Genomic DNA, 22,261 nt, shown 5'->3' with positions numbered 1-22,261 from the left:
ATTGGCAGGATTATTGTAATAACCTGCAGTTTCATAAGAGTATATATTTAAAGTAGATGCATAAATGAACAAATTAAGTTAATCTGGATATGCAGAAGATATTAAAAATAAATTTAAGCAACCACAGAAAGAGGGGGAAGGAAGTCAAGTTTTGAAATGTTAAAATGATTGCAAAATTAGTGAAATGTATAAACCCGAAAAGCATAAATAATTTAAAAAACAACACCCAGTTGTTATAAATTACTTTCTTTTGATCCCAAGTGCTCAGAAAAATCTGTCAAAATCTTCAGTCATTTGAAAACTAGAAAGTTAATTTTTTAAAAAAACCAAAAAACGTCAGGGAGTACCTTTCATGCAGTCAATGAGTATATTTTGCAAAATTACAAAGAACACGCTTTTTTCATCTGATCTTTTTTAAAAATCTAAACTAAAACAAACTTTTCAACACTTCCTTCTCAAATTCCTCCTTTTTCCCCAATGCAGTTTTTCTGCATACCCAGTAAGCATAGCCCATTGAGATGCTTGCCATTGTCAACTTTAACCAGATCTTTACTCTCCGCAAGGTGCTGAATGACCGCTCTACAGTACAAGTGGCCTCAAGCGAGCATTTCAGTTTCAAATATTCTAATTATTTCTGCTTTTAGTTAAGTATTTTTATTTATTTACTGCCCCCCACCCCACTCCAGCTACACCCATGCCCCTAGCCTAGGTAATGTGGAGGCGAAGGATTCGTGGAAATTTCAAAATGGCTGCCAGGCTGTGCTGATACTCCTTCAGGAAAATGTTTTTGTTTTTTTTAAGAAAGCACTTGTGCTACTGCCATTGCTAACGGGGAGCCTGACTCCTAAAAACACTTGGGAATTTCTGCTCCTCCTGGAGAAATCTGGTGATATGGTTCTCTCTGTGGCTCTTGGCCACAAATAAGATGGAGAATTGCAAGGGGCTGTATTTTAGTTTACATTCTTTGGTGATGACTGCACCTTTAGTATTCATCTCTCCCCCCCCCCCCCCAGCTATTTTAGTAACTGTGGCAATGTTACTGTGAGTTACTGTGGCAATGAATGAAAACAAACAAATGTTCAGCTTTAATATTTCCTCTAACAAATCAGCAGCAGCTGATTTTTCCTTGTTCGGTTGTAAGTTATCGTTCAATCCGTGTCTCAAAAGACACTTATATTGAGGTTTGCATCAACATGCACATTATTTAAATCTATGTGATTAATGGATCAGTTGGTTAAAAAGCAGATGACTGATCAATAAAAATGGATGATAGTCCTAGTTCAGACATATGCAATGTGGTTAATCAGAAATAAACTTGAGAGCATAATTCTAGCATCCGAGGCAGCGAATGGTATTTACACTTGATTTACAAAAACGTCCTCTCGGCTTCGAAGTTATTAGTTCCCAAGTAACACATTTTAATTACGGATGTCATAGTCCCTGCATGGCTGACTTGAATTTAATTGAAAAACTCATATACTGCCATTGGAACTTCAGCATGAATGATAGTTGTTTACATATTTCCGGGAAAAGTACATTTTATTTCTTAGTCACTTGGCGGTTTATTTCCAAGGTAGAAAATCTGATGTTTGATTTTGCCGTAATCTGTCTTGCAGCGCGTACAATAAACTTCGCTCTAATGCCCTGTCAACAATAACCTCAGGTTGCCTCTGGGAAGAGGGGGGGAAATTGTCGACAGAGCCCTGGTAGCTAGAATGAGAAGAGTGAGGCAGTCTGACAATTCAAACTAGACTGAGTTGTTGTTTTTGTTCTTTATAAATTTATTTATTTGGTTTTTCCAATTAAAGTTTTACCATCAAATATCCTACATCCTCTCCTTTGTGGGTCCTATTGTTAATAATTTCCTTCTGCATTTTTTATAATTATCCAGATCTTTTACATCTCCATTACAGTGGTACCTCGGGATGCGAACGGGATCCGTTCTGGAGCCCTGTTCGCATCCTGACTGGAATGCAAGACGCGATGGCGCGTCTGCGTGTGCACGGGTTGCGTTTCGCCGCTACCGCGCATGCATGTGACGTCATTTTGAGCGTCTGCACATGCGCGAGCAGCGAAACTGGAACTAACATGCTCCGTTACTTCCGGGTTGCTGCGGAGCGCAACTCGAACGCGCTCAACCCAAAGCGCATTCAACTTGAGGTATGACTGTATATCCAAAATACACCATCAAACTACAAGTGTTATTCCAATCCTACTAACAATTATAACTGTTTACAATGATTTCTAAGATAAATTATAAATTTCCCCCATTCCTTATTAAAGTTCTGGTCTTCCTGATTTCTGAGCCTTCTGGTTATTTTTGCCATTTCAACATCGTCTATCAACTTCATCTGCCATTCTTCTCTGGTCGGGACTTTATTTTCTTTCCACTTCTGGGCCAATAACATCCGCACAATCGTGGTCGCATACATAAATAATATTTTCTGCTCTATTGAGATTTCGGCACCTGTAAGTCCTAAAAGAAAGGCTTCAGGGTTATTGTTTTTTAGAAAAAGTTATTTTAAACATTTTTTTCAATTCATTATATATCATATCCCAAAATATGATAAAAGGTGCCTTCTTTTTCCATACATTTCCAACATATATTTGACCCTGTTTTATACATTTTTGCTCGTTTACTGGGAGTTGAATACCAACGGTAACTAGACTGAGTTGTAACCTCACCTGCCACAATGGTTTGGCAGAAACGGGGAATATCCACTTGAGCTGTGGATATCAGGGGGCAGGGAGGAGTGCCAGAATGGCTCCACTAGTACATCTGCACTGCACCAGCCTCCCTGCTCCTGAACCACCATCCTATCCACTACTGCCTGTCTCCCAGCATTTTCCACCTGAGACAGCTGTCCGTCATGGACTGGATGGATGCAAAGGAATGTTGGGTGGAACCAGCTGGGGAACCCCCAAGGAAAGAAGACTCAGAGGAGTGAATTGGTGGTGGGATGACTGGGAAGAGGAGGTGTTGGAAACTGAAGAGGTAACAGGGCTTTGTGAGAAGGGAGACTCTGTGGCAGAAAGAAGTCCAGAATAAGCGGCAAAAACTGAAGTAGGAGAGGAGGGAGGCCAAAAAGCAGAGGTGAGTCAGGCTGGTGAAGAGGCATGGGTGTCTCCCCCTCCAGCTGTGACAAGCTCCCCTCACAGCTTCTCTCCCAGAACCTCATGAAGAGGATGGAGGCAAGGTTATCTTCATGTAGGCATCATCTCAGATTGCTTGGGAGAAACCCTGGGGAGGAAGGGACAGGCAGCTATGGGGAGGCAGGGACCTTCAGTCTCAGCAAGTGCTTCGTGGCAGCAAGACCTGCCGGAGGTGAGCTGCCGTTCTCATTGGGGCTGACATTCCTGTGTTTGTGAATAAAGAGTTGACTCCAACTTACTCAGTGTGATTTACTCCTCTCACTGCCTCACTCTGCCTAATGGTAGGTCCAGTCTTGATCACATAGTGGCCCCCTTGCCAGGAGCAGCTACAGCTGTGAGAGTTAAGGAAACATACATGATTATACATACATGAGGGACACGGGTGGCGCTGTGGGTAACATACATGAGGGACGCGGGTGGCGCTGTGGGTAAAACCTCAGCGCCTAGGACTTGCCAATCGCATGGTCGGTGGTTTGAATCCCCGCAGCGGGGTGCGCTCCCGTCGTTCGGTCCCAGCGCCTGCCAACCTAGCAGTTCGAAAGCACCTCCGGGTGCAAGTAGATAAATAGGGACCACTTACCAGAGGGAAGGTAAACGGCATTCCGTGTGCTGCGCTGGCTCACCAGATGCAGCTTGTCACGCTGGCCACGTGACCCGGAAGTGTCTGCGGACAGCGCTGGCTCCAGGCGTATAGAGTGAGATGAGCGCACAACCCTAGAGTCTGGCAAGACTGGCCCGTACGGGCAGGGGTACCTTTACCTTTACATGATTATGACATCACTAGCACATGACATTGCTGACATGTGACATCACAAAAGTGCTACTAGACCCAGGGGCCTCTGCCGTCTATCATAATGTGGTCTTCAACATCAACTTCTTTGGACTGGTCATGTTCAGATGCCTGATTATCGTCTTCCAAAGGAACTAATCTATTCCAAACTTAAAAATGGAAAGTGGTGGTCAACAAAAGAGGTTTAAAGACTCTCTCAAGGCAAATCTAAAAAAATGTAGTATAAACACTGACAACTGGGGAACCCTGGCCTGCAAGCGCTCCAGTTGGAGAACAGCCTTTACCAAAGGTGTCATGGGCTTTGAAGACGCTCATACTCAGGACGAAAAGGAGAAACGTGCTAAGAGGAAGGCACGCTTGGCAAACCCTCACCGTGATCAACTCCCACCCAGAAACCTATGTCCCTACTCTGGAAGGACATGTGGATCCAGAATTAGCCTCCACAGTCACTTACGGACTCACTGTTAAAACTGTGTTTATGGAAGACAATCTTAATCAGCTATGAGTGATCGCCAAAGAAGAAGAAGAAGAAGGGAAGACTGCTCTAGTCCCTTGGGGATTCATGGTGCACACAAGAGGAACAAATGAGAACTTGAATCACTGGAAGAAATGATTATGCCATTCTAAGGCTTTTCTGAGCTAAATGCAGTGGCCTCCTGCATGGGAAGGCCAAGGGATGAATACCTAGTTAAAAATGAATATCAGTGATAATCTGCAAAATATAATGAAACGGCAAAGCGATGTAACTGGCAGGCGGTGCAGTCCAAGTCTTGTTAAAAGGACATCTGCGGGTGGTAACTGTCAGCAGAGTTCCGGGGAAGAGCTGGACTGAATTACACTAATTGGAGATGCGCTCCATAGGCTGGTACAAGCAGAAAACAAAAGGCCCCTTGTTCACCGGAGGACCAAATAAAAGTTTGTGGGCCTGGCGCCTGGGTTCACTGTTCACCTCCTGCCTTTTGTCCCTCTTCCATTCATTAGGTTAGAAGAAAGGTGCTCCCTTTGGAACACCAGCAAATTTAACTCTGGCGTGCCTGGGTGGACCTGAAGTCTGGATCTCTGCTGCTGCTGCTGCAATACATAAAGGTCAGAGCCAGCCCTGTCATTGGGCAAAGTGAGGCAATTGCCTCTGCTGACAATATGCTGGGGAGAGGCAGTGTGATGTTGGGGACAGAAGATAAGGGAACGGGATATAGCTATTAATGATAAATTAACATGTGCCATTAAGGTAAGATGGGGAAAATGCAGGAGAAATGATTATGAGGAGATAGGGAGGGTGTTTCTACTGTTAAAATGGAAAGGGGTCAAACCATCGCAAGAGGTGTTGAAATTTTGGGAGGTTGGATAGTGGGGTGCACATTTTTATTCTCATTTATTTATGATGACTACTGTGTAAAAGAAAAGGAAAGAAAGAAAAGACATAGAGGATTTAAATAATCTTGGAAGAAATAATAATAATAATAATAATAATAATAATAATAATAATAATATAATAAGAATAATAAGAATAATAAGAATAATAATAAGAATAATTTATTTATACCCCGCCCTTCCCGGATACGTTAGAATTTAGATACGTTATTATCACTATCATATGTTTATGTTTTATGCCTATGCTATTTTTTTATGTATGACTGTAACATAGCATGTGTTGATTATGAGACATAACAGAAAAGCAAATAAAAAATATATTTAAATAATAAGAAGAAGATAGGGGAAATAATATCTGGGATACAGCAATGTATTAGCATCTCACCAGACACAGAAGGGAAATTAAAGGCATGACAAATAGAGACACTGTCCAAGGTGAACCCCTTGCTTTAAGTATGTTAATGACCCACATCAAGAACTTGTTATACTAACTGCTCAATCTTCTCAGCGAAGAGGTTATGTTAAGTAATAGGTTTTAACATGGAATGTGTAAGCTTGTGTCTAAAGTCAATGGATAGAACAAACACCATTAGGTGTACTGCTGGATAAGTGTTTAATGGTTCTTGTATCTGTATTTGCTTAAAAACCAATGAATGTGTGTGTGTGTGTGTTTGTGTGTGTGTGCGCTTAAAAGTTCAAGGTTACTACACCCTCCCTCAGCCTTCATTGAGACAAGCAAGTGGAACTGTCACGGGGCAAGGGCACATTCCAGCACATGAAAAGGATGCAGATCAGTGTAAGGACAGGATGTAAGGTAAAGTAAAGGTAAAGGACCTCTGGACAGTGAAGTCCAGTCAAAGGTGACTATGGGGTTGCGGTGCACATCTCGTTTTCAGGCCAAGGGAGCCGGCGTTTGTCCACAGACAGCTTTCCGGGTCATGTGGCCAGCATGACTAAACCGCTTCTGGCGCAACAGAACACAGTGACGGAAACCAGAGCGCATGGAAACACTGTTTACCTTCCCACCACAGTGGTACCTATTTATCTACTTGCACTGGCATGCTTTCAAACTGCTAGGTTGGCAGGAGCTGGGACAGAGCAACGGCAGCTCACCCAGTTGCGGGGATTTGAACCGCCAACCTTCTGATCAGCAAGCCCAAGAGGCACAGTGGTTTAGACCACAGCGCCACCCACTTCCCTGTAGGACAGAATGTAACCACCTGGGAAGAGCATGGCGTGGCTTGGGGAAAGTCTTGAGGGCCAGGGACTTGAGTCATCTTGGCTTCGAGTTCCTGACTATGGTTCCACTCAACAACCAGTTACGACTCAGCTCTGATCCTGATTGCTGTTCAATTAAATTGCATGACCCATATTCTCTTCTGTTCTGTCCCTCCTTTTTTTTCTTTACTTATTTGTGCAATGTTTTAAATCCCACCCTTCCACACAAACGCTCTCAGGGTGTGATGGCCTGGGAATCTGATTCAGAGGCTGAACCTGAGGAATCCCAGCCTGCACAGGAGTCCAGGGCCGTCTGAGCTGGGGCAGGGGTTTGAACCTGAAGGGCCCTCACCTGTGCCGGATCCTCAGAAGCAGACACCAGCCGAATCCGCTCTGGCTCCGGAGGTGATCGAGGACCCATTGCCTGCAGGTGCTCCTCTCCCAGCCCAATCAGGGGAAGGTGAGGTTGCCTCTGGGTCCAGTAACCCTCCAGCCTCTCCTGAGCAGCAGAGGGTCAGTGCAGAGAGGCGGAGGGAACTAAGTTCTCACAGGAGGAGTGCTCGCTTCCAGGCCAGGAGAGGCAAGTCACCTGTGGACCAGGGCCACCCTATGCCTCAGAGGAGATAAAGGCCAGCCTGCCAGTCCCAGGTTGTGGGAGCAACATCGTTGGTCACCTGTTCCTGCCGGCACGCTGTCCTGCTTTCTGCCAGAGTTCCTGACCATGCCCGACTCCCTGCCTTGGACCCCGCTTCAGCCTCGGACCGGACACAGACCATGCCGCATGGTAACACACACACACACACACACACACACACACTTGGGACCAGCACACAGGGTAGCCTGCAAATTCAAACATTATCTCCCTCCACTTTTACCCTCACAACGACCCTGTGGGGTGGGTTAGGTTGAGAAAGATAGTGACTCATCCAAGATCACCTGGTAAGCTTCATAACTGGGTGGTGGAGATTTGCACCTGGGTCTCTTCCCCAGTCTTAGCAGAACACTCAAAGCACTACTGTACATGACACTCTTCAGATGTGTGATACCTTTTTTCTTACTTGAGATGCTCCAAATCCAAGCCAATCAAAAACAAAGCACAGACTTAACTTCTCAGCAATTCCCCAAAGAGCGACCATTATAAATTTAAACAAAAGTCTGTCTTGGCAAGGAAACTGGAACTTCCCAGTGACTATCTCCTATGCCTGGCTGGTGGTGAATATTAATGGTGAAAGATAAAAGCAAATCTCTGGGTGCCGGAGATGGATATTTTAAAGGCTTGTGCAGACTTCCCATGAAAAATGAAAATGGTACAGCTAGTGATTTACATATAAAACATTGCTCTTCCATTCCATCAGCCTAAGTGATGGATGTGGTAATTGGCCAAGGCAACCAAGAGGACACTTGCCAAGTCGCTTGTGTAGATTTTTATGATGCGTTAACTACCTTAGTCACTTACAAAGACGATCAGCTCAATGAATAACCATCAAAGGTCAAACTCTCTTTTGATAGATTTGTCAAGCAAAGTTGCCACCCTACTTCTATCCAAGTCCTGGCACGGAGTATTAATGCCTTGCTGAGCTCCAGACCTACTACTGCTTGAACAGGGAGCCTCCAAAGAGGAGATAAGACTGGCTAGCGCCCTGAAGAAATTAATAATTTTGACAATTATGTAACGGACTGCAGCGGAAACCAGGTTGTATCTAAACCCACAACAGAATGAAGTGGGAGAGCCCTGGGATGGTAGAATGGACCGTACCACTTCAGACTGCAGATACAACAATCACATCTTTGTGTCAGGCTTCAGAGAATTGGCTTCCTCCCCCCATGGCAGTAGATAAGCAGAACAAAGGAACAGGAGTCTTCTTACCAATTAGAAACTTTGATAATCACAGCGAGAGAACAAAGAACCCTAATCTCTTTTTGTCCCATGCCTTAAGTGCGCTGGTTGCCAGGTATGCAGAGTTTTCTGAGCAGATGGTGGGTATTGGCCACATTATTGTTGATGTCACAAAGCCATGAGCATTGGGTAAGGTGTTTGTGACAGAGGAAGCAGCAAACGTGATGGAGACAGCAACTGTACAACAGACCTCAATGGGCAGAGTGTGAGGATGCAACCATAAACCTCAGAATTGGCAGAAAGAGGGTGCAATTGGGTGGCTGAGAAAGGTGGTGCTTTGGTGAAGTGCAGGACCAGCTCCAGGTATGAAGAGGCTTGAGTTTAGTGGTCCATTGGTGGCCCCTGGAAGGCTCACCTGGTGATGGGGGCGGTAGGCAGCAGCACTCACAGCAGTGCCCGAAATGATGTCAGGAGCATTGTGGGAAATTAAAATGGCTGCTAAAATCAGGCTGTCAGACAAAGACAAGTTATTTTAAAGGGGGATGGTAGCCAGGGACCATTATCAGCAATGGGGTCTGCTGGGATGTTGTCAGGCTTCAGGGAATTGGCTTCCTCTCCCCGTGGGACACGGGTGGCGCTGTGGGTAAAAGCCTCAGTGCCTAGGACTTGCCGATCGAAAGGTCGGCGGTTCGAATCCCCGCGGTGGGGTGCGCTCCCCTTGCTCGGTCCCAGCGCCTGCCAACCTAGCAGTTCGAAAGCACCCCCAGGTGCAAGTAGATAAATAGGGACCGCTTACTGGCGGGAAGGTAAACGCCGTTTCCGTGTGCTGCGCTGGCTCGCCAGATGCAGCTTTGTCACGCTGGCCACGTGACCCGGAAGTGTCTCCGGACAGCGCTGGCCCCTGGCCTCTTAAGTGAGATGGGCGCACAACCCTAGAGTCGGACACGACTAGCCTGTACGGGCAGGGGTACCTTTACCTTTACCTTTTACCCCGTGGCAGTAGATAAGAAGATCAAAGAAAGGAACGTCTTACCAATTACAATCTTTGATAATCACCTTGAGAGAACAAAGAACCTATCTCCTAGAAATATGGTGCTCCCAGTTAAGGGTCACTCCCCCTCTCCGTCCCTATTAATCTATCTCACTCCTCCATCTTGTGATCTGAGCTTGTACCCGTCTGTTCTGACACTTTCTGAGCTCTCCGTGACTTTGGAGAAGGAGGATGAATGCTGTCCAGAGACTGTGAATCTGTTAACCCTCTCTCTTCCAGTGTTTCTTCTTCTAGCTGTTCCCCATCCAGTATTTCCCAGCTTCTGCCTTCTGAACTATGCCCCTCTGCAAACCACTGTTCCAAATCTATACCATCCTCCTGCTCCTGGGAAGATTCAGGACGCGGAGCAGGGGGAGGGGGAGGCACTCACCATTCTTCCTCAGTGCAGCCCTCCTCAGCACAGTCCCTGACATTTTGAGAGTCCCTCCACATAAAACAAACACGCAGAATTCTCACAGCAAGGGAAGCACTGAGTTAGAACCTTTCTCCATCCTTGTGTGCTAAGTTTCTACATGCCGGGAATTTTTTCATGTGAAGGAGCATTGAAAAATGATATGCTCCACCTGCACTCTGAAATGGGGCAATGCCCTCTACAAGGATGAGGTTGCCCTGCAAATGCTGTTGAACTACAACTCCCATCAACCTTGATCATGGGCCTTCCAGCTGGCACAGACAGGAGTTGCAGTCCAACAACATCTGGAGGGCCGCAGGTTAACCATCTGTGCTCTACAGTCTCAGGGCTCTTCTATCTTATTCTTCCGGTACAGCAAAACCTTTTCCTCATTCATTCATTCATTCATTCATTCATTCTTTCTTTCAGTTACAGAATGAATTGATTCAGATAAACAACTGAAGCATTTCCTTATGTTTCAATCAGGGTTTCAGAAAGTTGGGTCTCCAGCTGTTTTTGGACTACAGTTCCCATCATCCCTGACCACTGCTCCTGCTAGCTAGGGATGGTGGGAGTTGTAGTCCAAAAACAGCTGGAGACCCAAGTTTGGGAAACCCTGGTTTAGATTATCCAGTAAGGATCTGCTCTCATTTCCTTGATGGGGCTGGCCTACCCTTGAGGCAGGATAAGACATCTGCCTCAGGCACCTGAAGTCCAAGTTGGTCCGTCCCCCCCTGACCATCACAGCCATCACCTCCACCATCAACAGAGAAGTGGTGCTGGCAGTGGCACCAGCTTCTGGTGAGATCTCGCGAGATGTCTCTGGGACTCGATGGTAGTACTGCTTTGGGACGATACATTCCCAAATGTATTTGGCCTCAGACAGTGAAACAGGACACACTGCCCTGTTCATTGATATAAACTGAGTGGCATTTGTCAGGGGACAGAGCAGGACCTTTTCAGCATTGGCCCCTGTTTTGGGATTTCTGTTCTTGCAGTTTGCATTCCACCCACATTTATCTACCAAAGCTTTTAACTAACATCTGATATGGCCACTGTGTTTTGGAATTCAGCATCCGTGTTTTTATTACTGCTTAGGTGTGTTGCTGTGTCAGCTATGTGCTGCTTTGAGCAATCCTAGGTGCATTCCTTGACTTCTGTGCGAAATGAGACAAAGGGTCAGAACAAAATTTGCACAAAACACTTGCAGCCACCGTTGGTGCAGTCATGTGATTTTCATGTGTGTTCCTTTCAGATAATTGTCTGAAAGCGCATTGGAGGGCTCCACTGGCTATGTATCGAAATTGTACTGCACACAGAGCCTCCAGCATGAAAACTTTAGCCTCTCCCCACTTTAATAACCTCCAGCTCAAACCAGTCCACAGGCAGAGAGGATAAAGGAAAGGACACTGAACTCAACTCTCTAAATGGTTGGACTCTGCATAGTTTCTGCTCAATAACAGCTTTTACGGTGTAACTTAAAGTTAGCATTGTATCCTGGCAGAGTGGAATCAGATATAATGTCTAATGCTTACCTAATGCTGAGTTTTTATTGCTTTGCTTTGTTGTTGAGAGACTTAAGAAATATGCCCTTTTCTTTTGGTGCCAACCGTGGGGCGGTGTGGGGAGGGAGAAATCTCTAGATGCCACGGTCCAAGTTTGGGGCAAGTACTCTTTGGTGAGAGAACCCCAGCAGAGATTTAAAATCACAAAATATGCAGCAAAGTAAAACATGGAAATATTGGCTGTTGGACCATTAAAATATGCCCTTTCAAGTTTCCCTCTTCCCCCAGCAATAGGGAAAGACCACACATTTGGTAACTTTAAAAATGGCTTATTAACTCTCCAAAGGTCAGATTCATGTGCTTTTCAATACATCAGTTAGAAAAGTTGCATAGGCAGTAAAACTTAGCTTAGCTACAAAGTGGTAGAAGTTCCTAAATTATTGGTATAGGAACTCAATAATGGCTGGTGAGAGCCATGCCATTGAGCTGAAACAGCCAGTGCAAACCTCTTCATATGCTGAGCCTCTCAGGTAGACTGGGGGCCAGGGTACAATAGACTTGATTACCTATTTCCTCTCAAGGTTAGGGAAGTGACATAGCTAAGCCTGGCAGGACAGCTTACTCTATGGTATTAACCCTTTCTTGCATTAATTAGACTCAAGCATATTGATTATATGAGGTTGGTTGCCTCATGTTTTCTTCACAAATCTGACTCAGGGTGGAACAAAACACAATTATGGAAAATGAATGATTCCAGTCCCACATCTACTAAGATAATGGGAATGGGGGGGGGGCTTTCAGGGGGAGGATCAGTGAAGAGGAAAGGGAGCTTAACTTTTCTTGTGCTCGCTGGTCATCCTCTGCAATCCCCCTACGACCCCCAGGTCTCTTTAACCACCACCTGGCTCACTCTCAAAGCCCAGAGGGTAAAACTTTAGAAAACAACCTAGGAGTGGTATTTGCAGGAAAGGTGTGGGTGGGTGGAGGGTTAAGCGACCCTCCCATGTACTACTTCACACCTACAAGTTCCCCATCACCCACCCACCCCAGATTAGTGTTACAAGGAAAGGTAAAAAGGTAAAAGGTAAGGACCCCTGGACAGTTAAGTCCAGTCAAAGGCAACTATGGGGTTGCGGCACTCTTCTTGCTTTCAGGCCAAGGGAGCCGGCGCTTGTCCACAGACAGCTTTCTGGTTCATGTGTCCAGCATGACTAAACCACTTCTAGCACAACAGAACACCATGATGGAAACCAGAGCGCATGGAAACACCATTTACCTTCCCGCCGCAGTGGTACCTATTTATCTACTTGCACTGGTGTGCTTTCGAACTGCTAGGTTGGCAGGAGCTGGGACAGAGCAACTGGAGCTCATCTCATTGCAGGGATTCGAACCACCGACCTTCTGATCGGCAAGCCCAAGAGGCTCAGTGGTTTAGACCTCAGCACCACACACACACACTGCTTGGCTCCACAGCTTGAATCAGCCTTCCCTGACCCCATTGTTCGGTTCTGCTTACCTTGCCGGGAATTTAATGTGATCAACATCCAGGTTCCCAAAAACACTGACAACCGCTAGCAGCACACTCCTGTACATATCTACTCAAAGGAAAATGTCATTAAGAATTTCATCACATGAATCAAACTGATTTATACTAATCCTACAGCCTCAATATTTGTAAATAAGGTAGAATTTTAAAACTGCAGACTCAACAAGGAGGCTCATTGACACCACTGTGATTCAACATTTGGATATAAGTAATGGTGGAGGAGGGACGTGTGTGGCGCTGTGGGTTAAACCACAGAGCCTAGGACTTGCTGATCAGAAGGTCGGCAGTTCGAATCCCCGCAACGGGGTGAGCTCCTGTTGCTCGGTCCCTGTTCCTGCCAACCTAGCAGTTCAAAAGCACGTCAAAGTGCAAGTAGATAAATAGGTACCGCTCCGGCGGGAAGGTAAACGGCGTTTCCGTGCGCTGCTCTGGTTCGCCAGAAGCGGTTTAGTCATGCTGGCCACATGATCCGGAAGCTGTATGCCGGCTCCCTCGGCCAATAAAGCGAGACGAGGGCCGCAACCCCAGAGTCGGCCATGACTGGACCTAACGGTCAGGGGTCCCTTTACCTTTTAATGGCGGAGGAGGCCATCAGAATGGACCTGATAATTATCAAGGATGCAAATAATAGGTAATCATTCAAAATGCAAATTATTTTGAGGGATTCAGAGAAATCATTTGAAACAAGCTTGCTCAATGAATTTGGGCAGATTTCAAACTGTTATTGTGCAAAGATCAGAGTGGTTTGCTTATCATATGCCAGAGGAATATGAAAGATAATATTGTGAAAAGATATTGAATTCCACGGAGAAAGACCCCCCAATAGATACCTGGGGATTTGGATTACTCAAGATCTGGAAGATTTAATTCAATATAATCACTCCAAACTGATGCAGGAAGTAAGAAAAAACTGATCCAGCTGGGAAGGCATAAATCTCTTGTGGCTGGCTTGGTTATAAAAATGAATAGAAAGCCTCGTATTTTCTTCCTATGATTAAATATAATGTTAAAAGTAAATGATTGTTTAATTTAAAAATGGCAAGGTCTTTGGTTTATCTTTTTATGGGCAGGCAAGGAACTTAGAGCTACATCCAAAATGCTCTATCAGCAAAAATAAATAAATAAAATGTCAGAGGGCTGGCATTTCCTAATGCAAAATATTATTGTGCTGCTATGCTTGGACATTAAAGATGAGGCTTGAAAGTTCAGCTGTTACAGGAAGAAGTGAACAAACTGGTCTGTCTACTGGGGGAAAAATATCTTTGATGTACTGTATTAGCAGGAATATGGTTAGAAGCTCAGCATCAAAAAAACGAAGATCATGGCCAGTGGGCCCATCACCTCCTGGCAAATAGAAGGGGAAGAAATGGAGGCAGTGAGAGATTTTACTTTCTTGGGCTCCATGATCACTGCAGATGGTGACAGCAGCCACAAAATTAAAAGACGCCTGCTTCTTGGGAGAAAAGCAATGACAAACCTAGACAGCATCTTAAAAAGCAGAGATATCACCTTGCCAACAAAGGTCCGTATAGTTAAAGCTATGGTTTTCCCAGTAGTGATGTATGGAAGTGAGAGCTGGACCATAAAGAAGGCTGATCGCCAAAGAATTGATGCTTTTGAATTCTGGTGCTGGAGGAGACTCTTGAGAGTCCCATGGACTGCAAGAAGATCAAACCTATCCATTCTGAAGGAAATCAGGACAGATCCTTGAAGCTGAGGCTCCAGTACTTTGGCTACCTCATGAGAACAGAAGACTCCCTGGAAAAGACCCTGATGTTGGGAAAGATTGAGGGCACAAGGAGAAGGGGACGACAGAGGACGAGATGGTTGGACAGTGTTCTTGAAGCTACAGTACCAGCATGAGTTTGACCAAAATGCGGGAGGCAGTGGAAGACAGGAGTGCCTGGCGTGCTCTGGTCCAGGGGGTCATGAAGAGTTGGACACGACTAAACAACAACAACAACAACAACAACAATTAGCAGGAAGGATTTCACAGTTATAAATTCAAACCCTATTAGGGATGTTTGTGCAGTTTTTGAAAAGTTTAAAAGCAAGCGTAGTCTGGGACTATCTCTCTATCTATTGATAGATTATCAGGAGAAATGAAGCTATGGGAGAGAAACAGGTTCATAGAACCTGAGGGCTATGGTGTGTGTGTTGTTGTTGTTTTTTTAAAGGGATTAGCAATAAATATATGACTGATTTAAACATGAAATGGGTTGAGAACAGTTTTCTTTTATTTAAAATCCAGAGTTATGGATCGGCAAATATATCAATTTCAGTTTCTCATTTTTCCAATCTTCCGCATCAGTTTGTGAATACTCATTGTATTTTTTTTTAACTGTTTAGAGACTATAGTGCTAAGTGGTATATAGATTGTTATGGCCAATAAATGAAATAAATCATTGGTGTGGGTGGGTAGGTGTACTCCTATCCTCACACATACACCTAACAGTGCTATATTTATAGAAAAAGAGGTGCCAGAACACACCATGAACACCTCTCTTGTTCTCTTATAATGGCAATGGCACCCACCTGAGAGGTGCCAGAACTGAGTTCCAGTGAGTTCCTGCTAAAACAAAAGCCCTGTACATACATATAAAGAAAATCCCATAAATGGGGAGGGGTTAAAGTGGGGAACTAGATACAGGATTGTAGCCCTAAGTGCCTAATTGAAATAGATTTCGCATTACCTCATATCCCTTTAATGACATGTGCTACATAGAACAATGTGCTACATGGTGAAAAAAAAGGACCATAGATTGGAAGGGACCCTGAGGATCACATAATAATAATAATAATAATAATAATAATAATAATAATAATAATAATATATTATTTATACCCCATGCATCTGGCTGGGGAAACCCACTCTGGGCGGCTCCCAACGGAAAATCAAAAACACGATAAAACATCAAACATTAAAAACTTCCCTAAACAGGGTTGCCTTCAGATGTCTTCTGAAAGTCAGATAGTTGTTTGTTTATTTGACATCTGATGGGAGGGCGTTCCACAGGGCGTGTGCCACGACCAAAAAGGCCCTCTGCCTGGTTCCCTGTAACTTCACTTCTCACAGTGAGGGAACAGCCAGAAGGCCTTCTGAGCTGGACCTCAGTGTCTGGGCTGAACGATGGGGGTGGAGACGCTCTGTGCTGGTCCCAGGGGCTAACCAAGAGGCAAGGTCAGAGTCCAGTCCGAGGTTGATGGCGCGGTATGGAGGCTGTCCGTCGAAGCTGTAGCTGCGTCCAAGGCAGGGAGTTGGGTGAGGTCAGGAACTCTGGCAGAAGAACAGGACAGGGTACAGGCAGAAACAGGCTAGCAACAACGTTGCTCCCGCAACCTGGGACTGGGGCTGGCCGGCTTTTATCTGCCCCGAGGCATAGGGCGGCCCCAGTCCACAGGTGACTCGCCTCTCCTGGCCAGAAGGCGAGCACTCCTCCTGTGGGAACTTAGTTCCCTCCACCTCTCTGCCCTGAGCCTCTGTAGCTCAGGAAAGGCTGGAGGGTTACCAGACCCAGAGGCAACCTCCTCTTCCCCTGATGGGGCTGAGAGTGGAGCACCTGCAGGCAATGGGTCCTCCATCCCCTCAGGGGCCAGAGCAGACTCAGCTGGTGCCTGCACCTGAGGATCCAGTGCAGGTGAGGACCCTTCACGTTCAAGCCCCAGCCCCGGCTCAGCTGGTTCTGGAGGCAGGGACTCCTGTGCAGGCTGGGATTCCTCAGGTTCAGCCTCTGAGTCTGAATCCCAGGCCATCACATGCTCCTTCAGGTATATCTAGTCCAACCCCCTGAAATGCAGGAATATGCCGCTGTCCAAAACAGGGATCAAACCTGCAACCTTGACATTATCAGCACTATACACTAATCAACTGAGCTCTCCCGGCCCAGCCTGCTCTTGTGCCCCTATCTGCAGCCTGAAGTGCAGAAATCAGCAGGGGGAGCTTTGAACGTCACAGAGACAAAGACGATCACCCGATCACTTTTGCGCAAGAAGCCCCTGTTAAAAACCTACGACTGTCAGCTGTAAAGTTGGCAATCCTACGGCCCCAGGAAGTTCCATTTGACAGCTTTCTGTTCTTAATCCAATTGAGAGCAATAAAAGTAATCACATCCTGCAAGCCCTGATTTTGCCACCAGTTAATTATAAATGTGTTCCGAGTTCTCCAGTAAACCTGGGAGGTTCTGCGATGCCTCTCCCATGCTGTGCAACAAACCGCACAGTGATACTTATTAAAAGAGAGGTGGATCCTCATTAAGTAAGCTCGTCGCTCCATTAAAAACACACACAGGGAGAAACACACCGAGTGAGAACAAGGGACATTTTCTTCCACTTCCTTTACTGCTCTCAGAAGCTCGGAAGATTCCAGGTTTAATGCTTTTTAAATTATAGCTCTCCACGGTCACTGCATGTTTGGTCTTGGGTTGCTGGAATGTGGCAATGGCACTCCCAAGAAAAGAAAGGCAACAAGAGAAGATTTGCCACTAAAGGCAGCTCCACCATATACAGTTAGAGGTGTTATTGAGTTTGGGGGGCCCCCCCTAAACCCTAGAAATTGATAAGTGGTAGGATTTTGATGAATTGGGATACGGGTGAAAGTACAAGCGGAATAGGAGAAAATTATAATCTAAAAAACCATTGTGAACAGCTAAAATCGTTAGTGGGATTGGAATATCACTTGTAGTTTAATGGTAAATTTTGGACATAATGGAGATGCAAAAAAGTATTAGACATCACCCCAGAATTGGCCCTACTAAACATCTTCCAAGACAACAATGCCCATTTACACCACAAAGCACTCATAACCCACCTACTTTCAGCAGCCAGAAACACCATAACCAGACACTGGAGAGACCTGTCAGGAATAAACATGGACCAATGGTACCAAATAGTATGGGAAACAACCCTACTAGAAAAATTAACCAATAAACTGAAACTGACATGGGGACAAATAGAAGAAGATGCCTTCACCCCGGTATGGCTCCCCTTTATCACATACACAGCCCAACAAGACAATGACAATAACAGCATATAAATCAATATAGCTAACCTGATCCAAAACACCCACCCCACTCACACACAAAAACAAAGATCACCACAGCCCACCACAAACAAACAACCACACCCTAGGCCAACCCCAACCTCTCTCACCACCAAAGGAACACAAGCGAACAGCAGAGAACCAGCACGAGTAACGCTGACACCAAACCCTACATACATTAAGCAAAATAGAAACGTCGCCACCCGACCCCACCCATCTTCCCCCCCTCCACCCCTTTTCTTCCTAATGTCTCAACAAATGAAACTGATTTGTAAAAATGTTACATGGGAAAAATACGAGAGACATTACACATACTTCTGTAAAACAAGAAAATCTTTAATAAAAAAAGAATGGAGATGCAAAAGATCTGGATTATTATAAAAGATGCAGGAGGAAAGGACTAACAATAGGACCCACAAAGAGGAGGGGGGAAGTCCGGGAGATACTTTTTTAATTTGAAAAACCCAAATAAATAAATTAGCAAAAAAGGAAAGAAAGAAAGAAAAAAAGAAAGAAAGAGCTGTAGAACTGTGCCAAACAAGGAATCCATGGGTTAGCTTATGCAAAGCAGCTGTCTGTTAACATGACAAAAGGGGTTGATGGACTATCCGAGAGGAATCCTATGGCCTGGGGGGACAGATGTTGTCAGGGTGATGGGGTGTGTGTTTGAAGTGACTGGAAAAGAGAGATTTTTGAGCAAGGGGTGCTGGGAAGAGGAAGAAGAAAGACTGGGATCCATCTTGGACAGGTTGGCTGAAGGCTGGCTGCACTGCTGTGGGGGGACAAGCCCCTCTTGCAATGAATGACCTGCTGTAAGATCTGGACTCCCTCCATGCACATTGCAAACAAATTAAAACATTAGCAGGATTTATGTATAGACCCGTGCAGCAAGAGTCAGCTAGGGAGAACCTAAGGGGGAATTAGTAAATAGATTTTAACTGGATATGCAGCAATAAAAGGATATAAAAGAAATAACTGCAGAAAGGAGGGGAGGCAAGTCAAAGGAAAGTAAATTGGATTTGTAAAGATTTTTTTTGTTCAAAATAGAAAAAATGAAAAATGAAATTATAAAAAAAACCTGAACGGGATAATAATAATAATAATTTTTATTTATTTATTTGCACCCTGCCCATCTGGCTGGGTTTCCCCAGCCACCCTGGGTGGCTTCCAACAAAATATTAAAATACAATAGTCTGTTAAACATTAAAAGCTTCCCGAAGCAGGGCTGCCTTCAGATGTCTTCTAAAAGTCTGGTAGTTGTTTTTCTCTTTGACATCTGGTGGGAGGGCGTTCCACAGGGCGGGTGCCACTACCGAGAAGGCCCTCTGCCTGGTTCCCTGTAACTTGGCTTCTCGCAGTGAAGGAACTGCCAGAAGGCCCTTGGCGCTGGACCTCAGTGTCCGGGCAGAACAATGGGGGTGGAGATGCTCCTTCAGGTATACTGGACCGAGGCTGTTTAGGGCTTTAACGGTCAGCACCAACACTTTGAACTGTGCTCAGAAACATTCCTATAAAACCACCAAGCTACAGCCCTTCCCAAATAACCTAAAGGAAAGAATTCCACGCTGCAGCATTTTGTTGCAGATTCCATATGCTAATACTAAAGGAAAATGTTGACTTCCCTGAGTAGTGATCTGGCAATCCAGTTTCTCACAATAGCCTTCTGGAGTTAGTAGTTGTTCAGAAGAGGCAACTGTTTCAGGGGCATGGTCTCACACATAGGCGACAGAACTTCCCCCAGACCTTCTCTTTTGCACAATTCCTAAAGCAGAGATGGCCTGTCCTCCATTGCATCTGGTCACCCTTAATTTATGTCACCGTTTGGCTTCTTTGAGATGGCATGACTTACCTAACTCCACCCTGCTGGGCCTTAGAGGCTTTCTCACCAACTTGCTTCCTGGTATTGAGGCTGCTAGTTGTGTGGTTTCCAGTTTGATCACCTGCAAGTGATATCACACACACACACACACACACACACACACACCTGCTCTGGATCTCTTCCATCAACCAGGCAGCCTTTGATTTGACCACATTGATCTTGGAACGCTGCATTGGCAAAGTAGGACTCTTCCTTGCCTTTATTCAAAGTATCGTATCTCTGGGTTCCATCTTGAAAGAAACTTACATGATTAATGGGTCCTGTTCTTCTCCTTGAAACCACCAGCTCATTTGCCTTTGTGAACTGGGCTACAGAAGACAACCCAGTGATCTGATCTTGTGCAAGACGCAACAACATTCCCAAGACTGTATTCTCCTGGGATTCTATGGTGGAAAGGCACAGCTACTGGAGGAAGAAAAGACACCAAATGCCCCAGACCAGGGGTGATAGCCCTTGTGGGCAATCTTCTGGGGTTGATGAGAAGTGTGTCCTGGCAGCCGTGTAGGTGCCAGGCTATTTTTCACTCTTTGTTGTTGTTTAGTCGTTTAGTCGTGTCCGACTCTTCATGACCCCATGGACCAGAGCACGCCAGGCACTCCTGTCTTCCACTGCCTCCCGCAGTTTGGTCAAACTCATGCTGGTAGCTTCAAGAACACTGTCCAACCATCTCGTCCTCTGTCGTCCCCTTCTCCTTGTGCCCTCCATCTTTCCCAACATCAGGGTCTTTTCCAGGGAGTCTTCTCTTCTCATGAGGTGGCCAAAGTATTGGAGCCTCAGCTTCAGGATCTGTCCTTCCAGTGAGCACTCAGGGCTGATCTCCTTAAGAATGGAGAGGTTTGATCTTCTTGCAGTCCATGGGACTCTCAAGAGTCTCCTCCAGCACCATAATTCAAAAGCATCAATTCTTCGGCGATCAGCCTTCTTTATGGTCCAGCTCTCACTTCCATACATCACTACTGGGAAAACCATAGCTTTAACTATACGGACCTTTGTTGGCAAGTTGATATCTCTGCTTTTTAAGATGCTGTCTAGGTTTGTCATTGCTTTTCTCCCAAGAAGCAGGCGTCTTTTAATTTCATGGCTGCTGTCACCATCTGCAGTGATCATGGAGCCCAAGAAAGTAAAATCTCTCACTGCCTCCATTTCTTCCCCTTCTATTTGCCAGGAGGTGATGGGACCAGTGGCCACGATCTTCTTCTTTTTTTATATTGAGCTTCAGACCATATTTTGCACTCTCCTCTTTCACACTCATTAAAAGGTTCTTTAATTCCTCCTCACTTTCTGCCATCAAGGTTGTGTCATCTGCATATCTGAGGTTGTTGATATTTCTTCCGGCGATCTTAATTCCGGCTTGGGATTCATCCAGCCCAGCCTTTCGCGTGATGAATTCTGCATATAAGTTAAATAAGCAGGGAGACAATATACAGCCTTGTTGTACTCCTTTCCCAATTTTGAACCAATCAGTTGTTCCATATCCAGTTCTAACTGTAGCTTCTTGTCCCACATAGAGATTTCTCAGGAATTAATGGATTATGCAGAACTTGATAAATTAACAGGGAGGATCCAGAACCGACGAGACCAGAAATTCACTGAGGACTGGAATAAATTTACAGACTATATGAAAAGTTTATGTGATGATCAGATAACGTTTGTAAGTTTTCAGGAAGCTCTGTGAAAACGTATAGTAGAAATATTGTTTAAAAAACAAGGTAAAATAAGATATTAATGTAGTGCAATATTAAATTAAGAAATGTGGAAGAAGTGAGCAAAATGGAGAATTATCAGACATGCTGATGGAAGTCCAAAAAGAGGATGTTGGTGATAAATTGGATGTTTTGTTTTGTACAATTTTATATTGGAAAATTAATAAAAAATATATACCAAAAAAAAAAAACAAAATAGAGATTTCTCAGGAGACAGATGCACTCTAGGCAAGGCTAACTACTTGCACACCCACCCAGAATTGCTAATTTCAATTTTCAAAAACAGATGTAGTAAACAATGAAAAGCACAAACCTTGAAACTGCTAAAATTGTTTTAAATTGCAAGAATAAGAAATACAACCTCAGAAGTAGAACAGAATCCGTTCCGGAAGTCCGTTCAACTTCCAAAATGTTTGGAAACCAGGGCACCTCTTCTGATTGGCTATAGGAAGCTCATGCAGCCAATCGGAAGCCGCGTTGGATGTTCGGATTCCAAAGAAAGTTCACAAACTGGAACACTCACTTCCGTGTTTGTGGCGTTCGGGTTGACTCGCAAAGCGTTCCAGATCCAAGGTACAACTATACAACAATCTTTGATCTTTCTTAAATACAAAAGAATGTGTTTTAGCACACAAATCATTTAGAATAACCTTGTGAATATAAACCCACCTTTCAAAATGTTTGAGGTATGGGGTGAAGAGTGGTTAGAATGCATCCCTTAATAATTCCACCCAGTTTACTGCATGTGAGGCTATGTTGTGCCAGGTGCTAAATTTAGT

At 44.9% G+C, this 22,261-nt stretch overlaps 2 long non-coding RNA genes across 2 annotated transcripts; one reads left to right on the top strand and one right to left on the bottom strand.

Moving 5' to 3' along the window:
* Nucleotides 1–398: 398 nt before the first annotated feature.
* On the bottom strand, nucleotides 399–8,514 carry LOC308466338. The gene is made up of 3 exons (XR_013980771.1): nucleotides 8,400–8,514; nucleotides 3,393–3,485; nucleotides 399–2,476 (listed from the first exon to the last, which is right to left on the bottom strand). It is a non-coding gene; the product is annotated as an uncharacterized lncRNA (long non-coding RNA).
* Nucleotides 8,515–8,576: 62 nt separating this feature from the next.
* Nucleotides 8,577–11,350, top strand: LOC308466317. Its single transcript, XR_013980733.1, has 2 exons — nucleotides 8,577–8,732; nucleotides 11,067–11,350. It is a non-coding gene; the product is annotated as an uncharacterized lncRNA (long non-coding RNA).
* The last annotated feature ends 10,911 nt before the right edge of the window (nucleotides 11,351–22,261 follow it).

Source organism: Podarcis pityusensis (assembly GCF_964106645.2).
Source record: "Podarcis pityusensis genome assembly, chromosome: 17".
NCBI lineage: Eukaryota > Metazoa > Chordata > Lepidosauria > Squamata > Lacertidae > Podarcis > Podarcis pityusensis.
The sequence above is the reverse complement of the archived record's forward strand: the minus strand, read 5'-3'. Positions and strand labels throughout refer to the sequence as shown.